Raw genomic sequence first — 18,623 nt, forward strand, 5'->3', positions numbered from 1 at the left:
TCTTCTTTTAGTGTTAATATTCGAAAGCCCTGATAACCATGACAAAGTTAACTTGAATGATATCTTTCAGAACAAGGTCATTTTTCTTTTAGTTTTAATATTTGGAAGCCCTGATAACGATGACAAAGTTAACTTGAATGTTATCTTTGAAAACAAGGTAATTCGTCTTTTAGTGTTAATATTCGAAAACCCTGATAACCATGACAAAGTTAACTTGAATGATATCTGTGAGAACAAGGTAAATTCATCTTTTAGTTTTAATATTTGAAACCCTGATAACCATGAGAAAGTTAACTTGAATGATATCTTTCAGAACAAGGTCATTTTTCTTTTAGTGTTAATATTTGGAAGCCCTGATAACCATGACAAAGTTTACTTGAATGATATCTTTGAGAACAAGGTAATTCTTCTTTTAGTGTTAATATTCGAAAGCCCTGATAACCATGACAAAGTTTACTTGAATGATATCTTTGAGAACAAGGTAATTCGTCTTTTAGTGTTAATATTCGAAAGCCCTGATAGCCATGACAAAGTTTACTTGAATGATATCTTTGAGAACAAGGTAATTCTTCTTTTAGTGTTAATATTCGAAAGCCCTGATAACCATGACAAAGTTTACTTGAATGATATCTTTGAGAACAAGGTAATTCTTCTGTTAGTGTTAATATTCGAAAGCCATGATAAGGACATCAAAGGTCGAGAGCAGGACATTCAACTCCATCAGTTCATCAATGGAGCCCCTCCTGGTGAGGATGTGTGTTGTACACATCGAAATATTGAGGTAAATATCTCAATATCTGTTTGTGTTGAATGACAGTTAGTTTAAATCTACTTTGCTTGTTTATCTGCCAACACTTGAATGATATCTTTGAGAACAAGGTAATTCTTCTTTTAGTTTTAATATTCGAAAGCCATGATAACCATGACAAAGTTAACTTGAATGATATCTTTGAAAACAAGGTAATTCTTCTTTTCTTTTAGTATTAATATCCGCAAGCCCTGATAACCATGACAAAGTTTAAGTTAACTTGAATGATATCTTTGAAAACAAGATAATTCTTCCTTTAGTGTTAATATTCGAAAGCCCTGATAACCATGACAAAGTTAACTTGGATGATATCTTTGAAAACAAGGTAATTCTTCTTTTAGTGTTAATATTCGAAAGCCCTGATAACCATGACAAAGTTAACTTGCATGATATCTTTGAAAACAAGGTAATTCTTCTTTTCTTTTAGTATTAATATCCGCAAGCCCTGATAACCATGGCAAAGTTTAAGTTAACTTGAATGATATCTTTGAAAACAAGATAATTCTTCCTTTAGTGTTAATATTCGAAAGCCCTGATAACCATGACAAAGTTAACTTGGATGATATCTTTGAAAACAAGGTAATTCTTCTTTTAGTGTTAATATTCGAAAGCCCTGATAACCATGACAACGTTAACTTGAATGATATCTTTGAGAACAAGGTAATTCTTCTTTTAGTGTTAATATTCGAAAGCCCTGCATGAGAACGGACACCGTTGGTAAATCACTATCTGTTCATTAATTATCATGATTATGCATAAGACAGAATGATAAAAAGAAACATTAGTCTGTCAATCGGTATCGACTGCGTTACAATTGGCGCGTTTTCTGCTTTTATAAATTTAAACAAATAAATATTATTTGCAAGAAATAATATATATGAACTACATCGCAAATGAAGTGCAAGGAGAAATCCATAAGAATTGTTGAAAATCAATAATGGATATGGTTGAATGGAAAGATCAACAGATAACCATTTTGTCCGCATGGATTTCTATAATTGTTCTTGTGTTGGTACGATCAGTCTACTCTGAAGTACAAAGAACCGACGCGGACGCACACATTGTGCCGACTTTGAAGACACGCATACCTCAGCAGAGACGCATCACTGCGCACTGTTTACGCGCTGTATACGCGACTGCCAGTGTTGTCAGTTTGTACTTCAGGGTTGACAAACTGTAGTTCATTTACTGTTCTCTTTTCTTTTTTCCATTATGCTTTGAATATAAATAATATCGGTAATAGTCTTCAAAAGTACTGTTAAAATGCATATGGTTAAAGCGAACAAACAATGTCATGTCATTGCAAAGGTGGGACTTATCTTTGGGTTGACATTAATTCGAGAATGAAGACGTCAAATTTCTAAATTTTTATTATTTTTGACATGAAAGATTGACAGCTGTTATTTTATTATATTACAAGTTCCTTCCTGTCTTACCATGACATCAGTGAGGGTCAAGACACGGACAAGTTTGTTTGCATTGTACTCGTATGTATAACTTGTTTGTATTTTTTTATGTTGTATGTGTAGCTTGTTTGTGTTTTGTTTTTGTTGTATGTATGGGGTTTTGTATTTGTTTGTATGGGGTGTTTGTATTTGTTGGTGTTGTATGTATTGTTGTTTTTGTTTGTGTTGTATGTATGGGGTGTTTGTGTTGTGTTGTATGTATGGGGTGTTTGTTTCTGTTTGTGTTATATGTATGGGGTGTTTGTATTTGTTTGAGTTGTATGTATGGGTGTTTGTATTTGTTTGTGTTATATGTATGGTGTTATATGTATGTGTTTGTGTTGTATGTATGTGGTGTTTGTATTTGTTTATTTTGTATGTATGTGGTGTTTGTATTTGTTTATTTTGTATGTATGGGGTGTTTGTATTTGTTTGTGTTATATGTATGGTGTGTTTGTATCTGTTTGTGTTGTATGTATGGGGTGCTTGCATTTGTGGGGTGCTTGCATTTGTTTGTGTTGTTTTTGTATGGGGTGTTTGGTTTTTGTTTGTGTTATATGTATGTGTTTGTGTTGTATGTATGTGTGTTTGTATTTGTTTGTGTTGTATGTATGGGGTGTTTGTATTTGTTTGTGTTGAATGTTTTGGGTGTTTGTATTTGTTTGTGTTATATGTATGGGGTGTTTGTATGTATTTGTGTTGTATGTATGAGCGCTTGTATTTGTTTATGTTGTTGTATTGGGAGTTTGAATTTGTTTGTGTTATATATGTATAAGGTGTTTGTATTTGTTAGTGTTATGTATATATGTGGTATTTGTTTATTTGTTTGTGTTGTATGTATGAGAGCTTGTATTTGTATGCATATTGTATGGGGTGGTTAATTATGAGAGAGAGAGAGTTGGAGATAGTGGGTACTAGGCGATTGTGTGCTTTGATTACGTCCTATAGCAGAAAACAAACCGGACGATACGAGTTAAAAGTTTAAAAGATGCTTCTCCTACCTGTATTTTAAACCAAAATCTTGAGGTGCATTGGGTGCTTCAAGTTGCCTTCTTACAAATGGGTTGATGTAGTCTTCATTTCCGCGGTCCACTCCAAGTTCCCTGTGATTTCCACCTCGAGCCCAAAAATGTCTCATTGGTAGTGCTTTGTTGCTATCACGTTGTTTGACAGTGTTGACACCATTTCTAACTTGCCAATAGTTCACTGCTTCTGATGCCAAAACAGCAATAAGTAGAATGATTAAAGTTGACAGCAATATGTGTCTGTACATTTTAGTCTTTGGTTGTTATTTGTTGGTGATGCACAAATGTGATTCCTTATGGAATGCTTGAGAAGAAGTTTTCTAAATGATGCGCAAAAATGTCAAGCTGCTCCAAGGTCAAATCCACGGATCTATCCAGAGAACCTGAAACACAAAAATGTAATTCAAATCCATTAAGCTAGTATATCATCATCATCATCACATAATCTAGGCTCAGCAGATCACATAGTGTCAACCGAATATGTATCGGTGTGTGTTTGGATCGGATGGACGCTGTGTAAATGCCAAGTGCGTGATAACTTTGTGACTGTAATAGTTAGTCACGCGGATTTTAATGTGGAATCACTGCAGTTGAGTGACGCTTTGAATCAAACATACGGAAGTTTCAAACGAGGTCGTCAGATTCAACCTAATCATGCTAATTGATATCTATAGCATCACAAGATCGCAACATTATAGGCAGCGACTTTCTGTGGGAGTAATGGTTAGCTTCGATATTGTTGATTTGTATTCCATGAGAACATAATGAGTTGATTTCTTTTATTGGAATGCAGTAGGGAAAATCATTGAAATAAATTGTACCAGCATACTTACTACTTTAATATAATTATGGTCATGACAGACTGAATGGAGGCTACCACTTTTCTGTTTTTTGTAACACCATCTTACAATTATTTCACGGTTGGCTCAAGCATATGCTAGGTAGATGGAATTCGTGTTAGTTAGCCAACGAAACAACATGGTCTTACGAATCAGTGAGCTTTTGGGCCACTACCATAATGTGGTGAGGGATTGGAGAACTTAAATACCCTTCAGCAAAATTTCACCTTCATTTTGAACCAATAGTGTACAATTAAAAAAATAAATCGCGCTTCATGCACATTCATCACTATAACATAGAGCAAACATGATGCCCACCAACATGTAAAATACTTGGACCCCACCAAAAAAAAAAACACCAAAAAAAACCACACGAATGTTTACAATGGTTGACCACACTGCATTGAAGCAGGCCATGGTTTAATTATGCAATCAGACTATATCCTGTAATAAATGTATGAAACGAATCACTATACGGTATCAGTGGATACATGCATGCTTCTCATTTAGCTTAATTTCTCTTCTAGATCAAGAACATGAAGAAGACAGTCTGTCTTCTGTATTGGGTCGAGTTACTAAAGACACAACCACTGACGGTTCAAGAAAAAGTTTCTCATTACGAATTTTAGTACGTTTTGGTGCTTAGTGGCGACAGTTGCAGATGCGTAAAGTATACTGCGCATAAAAAGCATCTTTACACTTGGAAAAGAACCCATATATTTTAAACCCAACAATTGAGGAAAATGTGTGTTTTCATTTGATGCAATGTCTTACTTTGCACAGTTTGATTTCCCTTTGGATCTACTGCGACCTAGAAGCAGAATAACAGGCATTTAAATGGACGTAGGTCGAATTTTTCAAAATGACAATCTGGCCAATACAAAGAGACAAAATGAAAAAAAAAAAAAGTGAAAAAATAAACACCGTTTTTTCAGTCAATCTTTATTGAAGCATATGTCTTTGCTTCAAGTTTTCTTTTCTGCAAGTGAAGAGGGGATTTGAAAACCGATTTGATCGTTATTGGAAGAGGATTTACTGCTCAGCATCAACGAAAATCGGCATCACCACAACCCGGCCGGATCACTGATGACAAAGTCAAGACCAAGCGGGTATAGAGAGGCTAAACTGACCTTCAAGTTCAAGGAGTACTGTTTAGATCATTCCCGAGGAGAACTTTGGAACATCCTAAAGAGGAAGGTAATATGGTAAATAAGAATATCAATTCCGACACCGTAGGTTTGCGCCGCATTCTTCTCAGGCAGTGGAATCAGCTGATCAAGGACAAATCAGACGATTCAGGAACATGCGATATCGCTGTGAAAAATAATGGTGATCACACACAAATACTGAAGGAAACGAAAGAACTGAAACAAAAGAATTAAATAAACTAAAACAAAGTGTGTTATGCCTTATTCTTCCGCTTGTTGGAACCTTTTCTCTTTGTATAGACCAGATTGTATGTCAGTTTCATAATTCGACCCTTCGCCATTTAAAATACTTATAACTTTGATATGATTCAAGAGTTCACTGCAGATCTAAAGAGGTATCAAAATGTGCAGCTAAGATATTGCATCGATTGCACACACAACTTTACCCAATTACTGTTTAAATTAAAATTATAATCTCTTTTCCAATCGTAAAGATGCTTTTTATATGTCAGAGCATAATTATACAAAATGTGGTTACGGCCGTAAAAAAGGTGTCATTGTGAATCGTGAAAAAATCTGCCTATAACCAACAGCTTCATGGTGTGAACACGTTAACCAAATATTTTGATTTTGACACTGACATCAACCACACCTAGACTGTTTGATACTTGTGTCTGCCTTTATAACAGTTGCTATACATTCATTTATTTTTCGTGCAATATTATTCTGTTCTAAATTTATGTGCTTATTCTCACACTATCTAAGTATGGACAATGTCAAAATTTTGACGTTTATTTTTTAATATGAATATGGCTTGTTACTTCTTGTTCAACTTTACTAAGGTTTAGTTTTATACTTGAATTCTGAAGTGAATTTGATAACAATGACTCACTTTGATCCCTCCCCCCAAAAAAACCAAAACAAACAAAACAAGAATGTTTTTTATTATTATTATTCCCTATACTTGGGACTGGTGGGGAAAAAGACACACGACAGAGATGTAAGCCACAAAAAAACTCCTGTGAAAAGCATGAAAATGCCCGAAAAAGAACCAAACTAAAGGGTCAAGCAAGTGCTTAATCCAAATAAATTTTTGAGCCTGAGAAAACACAAGAGGATCAAACATGCGAAGCCCACCATGTTCGAAATCATTACATAAAATGTCCCCCTTGACTCTATCGTTACCCCCATTCCAAATGAATTTGTAAAACAAGTGATTCAACTTTTTTTTAAAGGTTTTGGGGATATTAATGCAAAGAACTGAAAACAAATAAAGAAGTTGGGGCAGGAAAAGGGATTAATGACGGTAACTTTCCCAATAAGGGATGTTTACAATGACCACACTGCATTGATGCAGGCCAGGGTTTAATTAGGCAATAAGACTACATGTAGATCATATCCTATAAAACATGTATATGAAACAAATCGCTCTTCGGTATGAGTGGATACGTGCATGATTCTCATTTAGCTTCATATCTCGTCTATTAAAATAATGTTTGAATCGTAATAGATCAAAAACATGAAGAAGACAGCCTGTCTTATCTGTATTGGGTCGGGTAACCTCGAGTTACTAAAACACACAACCACTGACGGTTCAAGAAATAGTTTCTCATTACGAATTTCAGTACATTTTGGTGCTTAGTGGCGACAGTTGCAGATGCGTAAAGTATACTGCGCATAAAAAGCATCTTTACACTTGGAAAAGAACCCGTATATTTTAAACCAACACTTAAGAAAAGTGTGTGTTTACATTTGGTGCAATGTTACTTATTTTGCACATTTTGATCTCTCTTTGGATCCACTGCGACCTAGAAGCAGAATAACAGGCATTTAAATGGGCGTAGGTCGAATTTTCAAAATGACAAAGAAGTGAAAACAAAAAACATCAGCCAATCTTTATTGAAGCCGTATATATGTCTTTGCTTCAAGTTTTCTTTTCACCGGTCTTTTCTGCGAGTAAAGAGGGGATACCACATCACTAATGACAAAGTCAAGACCAAGCGGGTATAGAGAGGCTAAACTGACCTTCAAGGAGTACTGTTTAGATCATTCCCGGGAGAACTTTGCAACATCCTAATGAGGAAGGTAAAAACATGGTAAATAAGAGCAAGTCCGACACCATCTTCGTAGGTTAGGAACATGCGATATCGCTGTGTAAAATAATGGTGGTCACACACAAATACTGAAGGAAACGAAAGAACTGAAACAAAAGAACTAAAACAGTGTGTTATGCCGTATTCTTCCGCTTGTTGGAACCTTTTCTGTTTGTTGTTAGTTTCATAATTCGCTTTGCTTCAAGAGTTCACTGCAGATCTAAAGAGGTGTCAAAATATGCAGCTAAGATATTGCATCAATTGCACACACAACTTTACCCAATTACTGTTTAAATTAAAATTATAATCTCTTTTCCAATCGTAAAGATGCTTTTTATATGTCAGAGCATAATTATACAAAATGTGGTTACGGCCGTAAAAAAGGTGTCATTGTGAATCTTGAATAAATCGGCCTATAACCAACAGCTTCATGGTGTGAACACGTTAACCAAATATTTTGATTTTGACACTGACATCAACTACACCTAGACTGTTTGATACTTGTGTCTGCCTTTATAACAGTTGCTATACATTCATTTATTTTTCATACAATTATTATTCAGTTGTCAATTATTTGTGCTTATTCTCACAGTATCTAAGTATGGACAATGTCAAAATCGTGACGTTTATTTTTGAACATATTATGTACTTTACCTGAAGTGAATTTGATAACAATGACTCACAACGAAACAACCTGTTATTCTTTGTATTTTATAAAAAGCGACATATTTGATATCTGTTCCAACAAGCCTATATCAGACTTGATTTCTTGTGTCTGCCTTTCAGCGCATTTGAACAATTGACCTTTTGTATATAGGCGCTGTATACATTGTTGTTGTTGTTGTTGTTGTTGTTGTTCAAAATCATTTTAATTTTAGCGTGAAATGATTGCAAGGTGTATGTGATTTTGTCACAAACGTTCAATGATAGAGAATGAAGGGAGACAGTAATTCCAACTACTGCCGTCAGATATGTTGTTTTTAGGCAAGATGGTGAGCACTTCATATTTTGTTGCAGGTTTATATTAATATGTATATTTTTCTTTGGATTGTTGGCGCTTAATTTGACGAATCAATGACAATAGCAACAACAAGTAAAGAAAGTCATGTGTGAGCGCCTATACCTGAGAAAGTGTTATACCTTTAGTTCAGACTTCAGACGTAACACAAACTTGTGTTTGAGTGGTCGCCAGCACACAAAACAGACTCAAACATTTCAATGCACGGCTTGTTCCGACCATCTGCTTTTATAGGTGTTGCATTTATAAATTGAATGAATTTGGTAATCCAAAAGCCTTTTTGAGTTATAAGCAAACCTGCAGTCGGATATCAATCATGTCAATGAAACCATAAACCTACTTATATCAAGTCATATAATTTTGTAAACTGTACGTCAGTTGTACACATTCATGAATATTAATGGCACAAATTGTCGGCTTTCAAATCGGCACATGTGTAGAAAAGAGGTGAATGGTTACTCCGCTGAATTCAATCATCAAATGATACACAAATGTGACGATAAAAATCATCTTTTGCCACATTTTAAAATAATCTCTGTTGAAGCACGGATGACTTTTATCGCCACTTCCTAATGGTTTAAAATACCTATGTAGGGAACCATCGCACGTATTTAGAAATTCAACACGATAGTGTCATGTAAGAAGCTGTAAGACCAATATTTTTATGAAGGGATTACAACACAACTAAGTCAATCAAATATTGAAAAGTTTGATATCTTTAAAGTTTAACGCGTGTGTATACATTAATAGCACGAAGATTTCGTTTTTACTTTTTATTTTTAGGCTATAATACTTCTGACGCAATAACAGTTATTTATCTGACATATATGACGTGAAACTATCTACTTTTTCAATTGCAAAAGAGATGTACTAAATTAAATTAATGAAAGAACGAAGAAACGAAAAGGTATCCAGACAGTCGGAATAATTTGATCATAAATGGATTACCAAGTGAAAATTTTTGAAAGGAAGAAAGAAAAAGAGACAAGTTTTTAATCAAGTGACCGAAAAAATGATTGACCGAAAAAAACCCAAATTGATACATGTTGTCCCATAGATACATGTAGTTTGATCGATGGGTTCTACCCTTGAGGTAAACTAATTAGGTCGACTATCTGTTATTCAGTTAGAATCTTTATATTCAATGGATTTGCTACGGATAAGCAGAAAGATCTAATCGCGTAAACATATAAAGACAAAGATCATGAACATAACGAAAATAAAAAATGTCAGTGTTTAGAAAATAAAATGAAATCATTATTAAAATCTTTATTTATGTCAAACTACTTTCCTGGAAGAAACAGATACATCTCTCGCTGAGCTGTCGTGACCGTTCGTTTTAAGGTAAAAACAGGGCATTAGAGAGATTGTGAAGAGGCGTTCACTGCTAACGCCATACGGGTTACGTATTACGACATTGTGCGGTAGAACGCCATAGTGCCGTTCACATCCAAACTAGTCTCCTACACAGCCAGTTTGTGTCGGTCCTAACGCTCGTCGTTCCTAGTATGTTCGTGATAGCCTCATACAGTCTGACCGGAGACTATACACTATATCTAAACGCAGTTGTAATAAGCTCATGTTGGCGCTATGCTGAGACAAATATATCTTAAGATATAGGAAGCACCCATTGATTCACCTTGAATGCATCGAACCAGAGAAGATAAGAATTGATTCTCATCGAACCCACTTTCTTCGGTATTGCTATGCAAATACGACTGGCTGTATCTATTGCTCTAAGCAATCAGTCCAGATTAGCGATATTTGAGTTTGCGGGCTCATTGGGAAATGATCGACCTATTGTTCACACGTGTATGCTATTTGTCTAAATAAACTAAACAGATTTTGGTGTTGGATTCCTCAGAAGTCGCCATGGTGTATATTATTCGAACAACGAGAAACAAACCCCATTATCATATAAATAGTACCCTGTTTACTTATTAAAGCAAAATGAAAATAGATAATTTAACATGCCTAGTTCAATTACTACCCCCAGCAAACACAAATATATTACAGAAAACGGGAAATGTCGGGTTAAAGGGTATGTGAGGGTCAAGGGTATAAAAGGGTTTAATAACATTAAAAAAACATTTTGTTCAACACTTGCTGCAAAACCTTTTAAAATAATAGACTTAAGTACACACAATGTTTGGCAAATGATATTTTACTATAGCATTTCGAATTTTGGTTTAAAATGTTGTATTATTTCTTTTCAGTATAACACGTTTTAAAAAAGAGTTTTCATGATTTTTATATAATCCGACATTGATATGTTATGAAAATGTTTTAACTAAAACTAAAACCAAAAACATATGCATTATCATATTTTAAAAACATTTTGGTGTTAGTATCCATAAGCAAAAACACTTTGACAGCTGTTTAATGCAACGAAATAGCAATGGCAAAAAATGACGTTACACGAACTGCTGTCCCCCGTCCAAAACAGACAATTCATACCGCATTATGTCGTAAGACGACACGATCTTGCCTAAAACGCCTCTTCGCAAGATGCCTTTTGGACGGCATTCTCCACACACAAATGAATAGGCAATCTGCCCGTTCGAATCCGCGTCAAAAAAAAATCGAAATTTATTCACTTTTTCTTGTCTATACTAGGTCAAATTGTAACCCCTAAAATGGATGTTATTGCATGTCGGACTCTAATCGCTCTATTTGGATACTTTCATTCGCTTCATAACACGACAAACATAACATTTTGCTGCATTTTGTAATGCGTGTTTTTGTCATTTTGGAACGTCATTTTTTGCTACCAACCGCAACGTAACCACCTTACGGGAATTCCACGACTGACCAATTCACAATGGATTTCACCCTCTAGAGGGCATACTAACTAGTTTTCGACTAATGTAGCATGCGGTTGGCGTTCCCGTATCGCATTTCACGTAAATTTCGCAATCTCTCTATTATCTGTAGAGTGACGGAGATGATGTATCGTCTTCGTCACATGACAAAAATGATTCTCACATTGCTAAAATCATCTTCGCATGTCATATCCTTATGATGTGATGGTAAAAAATAAACTTACGACCCTAGTAGTAAAACTATTTTAACGTACACATGGTTAATAAAGGAGGTGATGTAATTTTGATAAAAAGTTAAATATATAATGCAAACAGTTTAGTGATCAGAAGCGTTTGGAGATGACGATTAATAAAGGTACCCACCTGTGTGAGTGACGAAATGATTAGTTTTGATGAATTTATTGCGCCAACACGAGGGCAAAATGTTCAAATGAATTGACAGAAGATTGGCTAGTTCTCTCCGTGTCAAATATTATGACTTAATCAAATTGGTCTTCATCTCAGCGCGCTTTCAATTTTTAGATATAAAGGATGAAATTATTATTACTCCTTGCTATGAAACACGTGTTACAATAACTTTTTTCACAATAGACAACAAATAATTTGCGTTTTTAAGTAAATACATAATATTATACTATAACATAAAATATTGTTATTTTAGCAACTGATTACTTTATGTTGAAATTCCTATAGGAATCATCCGAAGTTATAACAAATATTTGAAGGTATATATTTATTATAAATACTCTAGCTTCTTAGTGTCAATTTGTTAGCCTTTCAAAATGTGATCTGTGTAGTCACTCAATCTTCATATAAAACTGTCCGAACTGCTCGTCTTAGCCCCGTTCTTATTATGACGGAGGAACATAAAAAGTACAGAGTTTGTACAGCCGTATTTCTGTCATTTAAATTTATCAGAAGGTTCAGATATAGGTCCTTAAAAGTAGACTACTGGCTACGTTCTTTAAATGTAAAAGGACAAATACTTGTATTTCCATATCATAAGTGAACACAACCCTGGGTCCTGTCCTGGGCTATTCGGTTCAGCCATTCAATTACAAAAACAAAGTCAAATCTGTAGTAAACTTATGACATGTTTTGACAGACCAGCTTTTCAACCAGATTTTGTCGCTAAAGAACACTTACAGAGATGTTTTACACTTTGCACTATTTCTCACCGTGTTTGGCAAATGGTCAACTTAAGGGATGATGGATATTTTGCAATATTTCGCAGAAATGGGAGGAGTCTGCCATGGTTGTTGTGAAACAAAGGACAAACTCTATGATCACTTGTGTAAGGTCATAGGAAATTATGTAAATATGCTTGCATATGTGATGTTGCATTTCAACTCATGCGCTTTTTTGGCAGACGCCATGTCATTTCATAAATTTACCGCGAGCCGATTTCCTAATATTTTTGAAGTGGTGTGTTGAAAACTCTAAAGAAAGAATTATGGTACTTATTCCAGAATTATGGTAATTATGGTACTTATTCTTGGTATCAAATATATTGTATACTACTCTTTTTTGTATCCATTTCAATCTGCCCGGCTATTCGTTTCTGCACGCCTACATTCGTCGATCTTGAGTCACAGTAGCTGTAGTTATCTTTATAGCAGTTCAAAGATGTTGGCCAATGTTGGTTGGACTAGCACATCGGTCTTCAAAAAGTTTATTCAACTGTACTACAGCAGTAATTTCTGTGGCATATATATTTTAGTCATATGAAATTCAGAAGTTTTAAGGAGCAATTTAACACTGTATACAAAGACCAGCATGCAAAATACAAATATCACGAATGCTGGTTAGAAACATTTATAGCATACAACAGTAGTTCATGAAGTACAACAAACTGGTAGTTTCCGTATTATGCAAGATGCAGTAATATTGTACCGTGAATAGCCTTTTGTCATCTGTCTGCCCGTAGCAACGACAGAGAGTGCGGTACAAACAAATGAAACCCAGTGAAACCTTTGGAAATCTTGCTTATTGGAAAAAATAGGGTTTTTGTACACAGAATTTGAAAATCCATAAATGAAACTTTGAAGGTGTTGATACACTTCAAAAATGTGCAACAAACGAAAAATTACGTCACTAATCTTCACGATCTAAATCAGTCCCCTTAACAATTAACAGTCATATTCTTACATCTACATGTGTATTAATGATCATCATTTATCGCACTCCTTATAAGGTCCAATGAATCCAGTATATGGACAATATAAGTGTGCTCTTTCATTTAATGCCATAAGATTTGCAAAATATTGTAAGGATCAACCAGGGTTTTGACTTTTAAAACCTACATCTGGGTCAAAATGTTTGCGTAAATAGGCTGTTTCAACAGATTTACCACATTCGCCTTAAACATTGAATTACGTAATGAAAATTTGTTTTTAGCGGGAAGTGATAGCTTTCGTTCGATATAAAAAAAAATCTGATTGGATGAAGGGGACATTTCGGTTTACACAAAAACCAATCACAGATGCAGTATGTTCCACCAGCTATATAGAAGTTCACACTGCTCTTATGATGCTATGTACTTAACCGTGTAGTGTGAGCACAGACTGTGTAGAGACAAGGAATTGCTAGGCTATTGTGCTTGGACAAATGTGTGTGCTCAGGTGTATCGAGGTGGAAACTGTGTTATAAGGGAATCGTTTTGTTGCCAAATCTTTCGATATGAGACGGTGGCTTTGTGTGCCCCTTTCACGTGGCTCTAAAAAGATCCGCTCAAGCGGTCTGCCTTTTGTCCACTCATATGTTGATGGCTTTGACGAAAGTATACTGAATAAGCGGTGGCTCTGAAAAGTGTACTGCCCCTCAGCATTCACTGAATGTTTTGTAGCCTTGAAAAGAGTTTTGGAGTATCGAATAGTAGACTAGACTGCCCATTGTCTGCGTAGTAGACAAAAACTGTCTTTTGACATCTAGCGCGTGCCCAGTGATCTTTACAGACTGAACGGCCACGATCAGTTGACCGACTAATGTTGTTGCATTTAAAATTAATTTACGTAGTTTTATAAAAATCTGAATCCAGCTGTTGTGAGCAAATAGGTTGATTGCATGTTGATTCGATTTATTCATTAGAGCGCAGACATAAAATCTCGACTCGTGAGCTAACAAGTCATTTATGTATATAACAAAATTCCAATAAACATGATAAAAGTAAAATGCATTTGAAGTACATGGAATGAATTATTTATTACATTTTCCAACGATAATTACCATCCTTATATGGTAATAGTTTATTAATTGCACGACGTTTAAACAGCTATCATTTTTGACAATCAGAAGATAGTATGCATAATAACAGTATTGACATTTAATTATCAGCTATAAACAAGAAAATTCCTGGTAATATTTTGCTTTTACATAGGAAACACTATGACGCGACAAAATACTTGACTCTAAAATCCAGTTTTTTGATATTTGCGTTGCCTGACGAAAAATATTATAATAGAACATAAACAGCGGTATGTCTGACAGGTGATCTTTAAATTGTTTCAAAAAATATTTGTTTATGAAATATTCGCAAGTGGTATTATTTGGTTTTGTCATCCATCTTCACTGTTTGATCGTAATAAACTCACAAAAAGGCGTTACACTCTAAAATATCGCCTCGTAGAAAAAAAATACAAGCATTTGAATGGTAAAGTCGCAGTATACAAAGGATCCGGCGTAGATTTCTGGATGAGTATCCAATGCGGTGCTTGCTTTATTGCGTGCACCTTTTCATTTAAATCAAAATCCTTGTGACTGCCCCATGGTCAACTAATCGTAGAAAAGCAGAGACAATTATTAAATAAAAATCTGATCAATGTTTAATGAGGATCAAATTCAATAGTTGATCTGGATTCGTATCAAGCACTACAGAAGTCATCCCATTCAAGGGAAAACGGGGACATGCAAGAAGCAATGAATCTCGGGTTTTGGTTTTTAAAACATGGCGACATTTTTAAGTGTAACGATACTTTTTTTGAGCAGTTTATTTCAACAAAAGTTTGGAAAGTGTTTTCAAGCATCTATATCTCAGATTATTTGTGACACGTTCATATCGTGTTGCATATCATTTGGATAGATACTTTATTCCCCTTTGCTATGACACCACAAACAATCACCCTTTTCACGGCTGAGTACGCGTCTTGTGAATGTAGTAGGGTATCAAACAGAATGTAACTCACTTTTGGCCATTTTGAGATTTTGGTACCAAAATAATCTGTAATACCACAGATTCTTAAAATCATAAGCCTTAACTCAATTCAACTTCCTATTGCATCTATAGCACAATAATACTTGGTCACATCTCAATGCAAAATATTATTTTACTCATTTTTCTCCAAAATGCATTTTTTGAGTTAAGGCCTTCTGTTTGTCAACCCTCGCATTATTCTGTGCTCAAACAACACTAGTCACTAACCTGAATAGCGGGTGGAAAAACCATACGCAGTCACAGCAGTCAAGCACCTCTTCCTCATGCTGCTCACCAGCCTTGGTCACACGTTGCTGTGGGATGGCATTCCATTCTTAGCTATTCTTCAACCAGGATTCGTCGCAGGTCATTCAATGTGGTTGTATTGACTACTCCGGCCTGCACAACACGACCAAGTTGGTCCCACAAGTGTTCAATCGGTTTGAGGTCTGGGCTGATGGCAGGCCATTGACGCCATTCCATTGTCTCTACTTCGATATTCTGTAGGTAGACGTTGACTACCCTAACTCTGTGGGGCGAGCGTTGTCATCTTAGAGGATTGCATTAGGTCTCAGATTGTGAAGATATGGAATTAAAGCTTGCTGAATAGAATGGTCAATTTTGGCACATTCTGTTCGAGACCTCGCTACATTCACATGACATGTACGCAGGCGTGACAAAGGTGATTGTTTCGAATGTGGTGTGATTGTAAAGAGGAATAAAGTAGCTACACGATATGAACATGTAACAAATAATCTGAGATATAGATGCTTGAAAAAACTTACAAAACATTTGTTGAGAGGTTTACCTTTTCAATACTGTTTTGACTGGTATAGTTTGTTGTAAAAATGTTTTGAATTTTTTTGCTTAATGTTTTACTTGCAGATCATTGAACTGATCATCTACCGTATGTCATACTATAGCTAAATCATCTTCAAATCTCATGCCTGTTATCCTCTCTTTATTTATTTTGATCTCCCTTTTCTGAAGGTTCTCTCGTATAGTTTCATATGTACAATGCGTAATTCCACATGGGCTAAAACTCACTTTGGTTAGACCATTTGGGAATATCGGCTAATGTAATGCATGTCGAAATGAAAAAGACGACAACAGCAACAACAACAATAAGAATAAAACTATACCATTTTTATACGCACATACAGCAATAACAATTTTACAATTCTTTATTTCCTAAATGCAATAAATTTTGAAAGTTTAAAGTTTAAAAAATACAATGAGAAAGAATGAAAAGCTATGGTGTGATAACTATACAATAGAGACAAATATCAAACAAGGCAAGACAAGCCCTGAAATGTCATGGGAATTGAGACATTGACGAAAACTGTTATCTCATTTCTGCATTTGTAAAGTTAGGTCTTATCAGGAAGATTACAAGTCTTTATCAATAAGGTAATCAAAGTTTCTTGAATACTCGACTGACCGCTACAATTCCTACGACCAAGTTAATTTGTAGAGGACATGTCTCAATGATGATTAGTTTGCGAAAATTTGATGCTACAAGCTTTATAAGCTTTACAACATGAAGTTGACAGTCAATTCATTACAGTAACGCAGAAGTCACATTATATTATTATTTCATATGATGAATATATGCGAAATGGGTGGGGTTGGAGTGACATAAATTATTTTACGAATTCAAACGCTTTTGTTGTTTTATTTTCTCCCTTTTTTGGTGAGGAGGGGGATAGCCAACCAAAAGAAAATCAAGTTACAATAGTAGTACCCCTGGTTAGATTAAGATTCCGCCTAAAATAAGTGTTCAGGATTTGTTTATAAAGGCTGAAGTGTGATGAGAATCGAAGTGAATAGGGGTTATACAAAAGGCGTACCCTTACAGCGACACTGTAAAATGTGTTCAAAATCAAAACATAATAACCTGCACGTGGAACAAACAAAGGTTTTAAAATAGTCCACCAAGTCACATAAGTATAACTTCGAACTCATGCATTAAATTGATTTGAATACTACGGGAAAAAACCTTTCATTTTTAGGGGATAACTTGAGTCTCTCTGAACACATTTTTTTTTAAAGATTTCACTTTATTATAATCTGCTATCAACTTTTAGAACGGTACGAACGGAATTCCTTATTTTGGACAAACCCCTCAGACAAACTTTCCTAACAATTCTTATAATATCAAATCAAAACAGTTGAATCCGAGAATTATTTTCAACGGAAAGTTCCTAAACTCAAAAAAGAAGAAATATTTTTGGAATTGAAAAAAAAAAGAAAAACAGAGATAAATTCACTTACCTACAAAATGTTACGGCACTTTCGGCAGAACCAATATTTCGCTCCTTTGTTGCCAGACAAAAGTGATGGTTGCTCTATGTGCGATTGACACAACGTTAAGACACAATTCGTTTATTAATAGGTCGTGATATCACCTCAACTATGAAACAACCCAAAAAGTTTAATTAACATTCGCGCTCCTTTTTACGTCGCTATAGTTGTGTGTCGTCTGCTGTGACTGCTACCACTCACAGTTTTTACCCAATACAAGACAAAAAGGTTGTTCTTCAATCACGGAATACCATATAGTTTCCCATGAGATTCACTGGTTACGCTCTCTACTAAGTCCCATTATAGTTGTGTTGTTTTCTAGATGAGAAAGTTCAATGTATAATTATGCTTCTTGTTGAAAATTCTAAACAATCTTTGCGTTGCCGGTTCAAGAAAAAGTACCATCTAATTCGCGTTGCTTGAAATTATCAACCACTTTTGTACAGTAGTAGTGTGTTTGGCGCATGCGTTGTGAGACATTGGTACAGTATGAATGAATTGGTGTGCTTCCTCGAAGTGACATCAAAGATGATATCTTTCTTCATCGTCTCTTTTGATTGGACCAAAGAAAAAACCCATTAGTTGAATGATGAAAGCTAGAATGCATTTCCAATTTCATAGAACTTATTAAACAGGTAGAATAATGATGTAGAAAAGCTATAATAGCGTGCAGCAAAATGGTTTGTTTGAATGAAAAAAATCTTTATGATCTTTAAGATAAGAAACAATGCATTTCCTCGTAAACCATACATTTTATTAAAGAAAAACTATTATTTCAAAATGGATGAAAAATCAAGGTAAATATTTGTTGATGGTGTTCGTGGATAATAGATTAAATGAAAAGATGAAGCGTCAAAAATACTTGTAAATGGCTCTATAATTATATAAACCCAAAATAATTTGGGTATTTATCCAGCATTATTATCCGTATC

General features: G+C 35.0%; 1 long non-coding RNA gene across 1 annotated transcript in view; it reads right to left on the reverse strand.

Moving 5' to 3' along the window:
• The window catches only part of LOC140155859 (uncharacterized), a 41,457-nt gene extending 23,290 nt beyond the window's left edge, over positions 1–18,167 (reverse strand). The window contains exons 1-2 of the long non-coding RNA XR_011859437.1: positions 17,662–18,167; positions 3,255–3,661 (exon numbers count right to left, since the gene is read on the reverse strand). This is a non-coding gene — a long non-coding RNA (uncharacterized lncRNA). The remainder of the gene's footprint in view (positions 1–3,254; positions 3,662–17,661) is intronic.
• Between the last annotated feature and the right edge of the window lie 456 nt (positions 18,168–18,623).

This window comes from Amphiura filiformis, chromosome 6 (assembly GCF_039555335.1).
Source record: "Amphiura filiformis chromosome 6, Afil_fr2py, whole genome shotgun sequence".
In the NCBI taxonomy this organism is placed as follows: Eukaryota; Metazoa; Echinodermata; class Ophiuroidea; order Amphilepidida; family Amphiuridae; genus Amphiura; species Amphiura filiformis.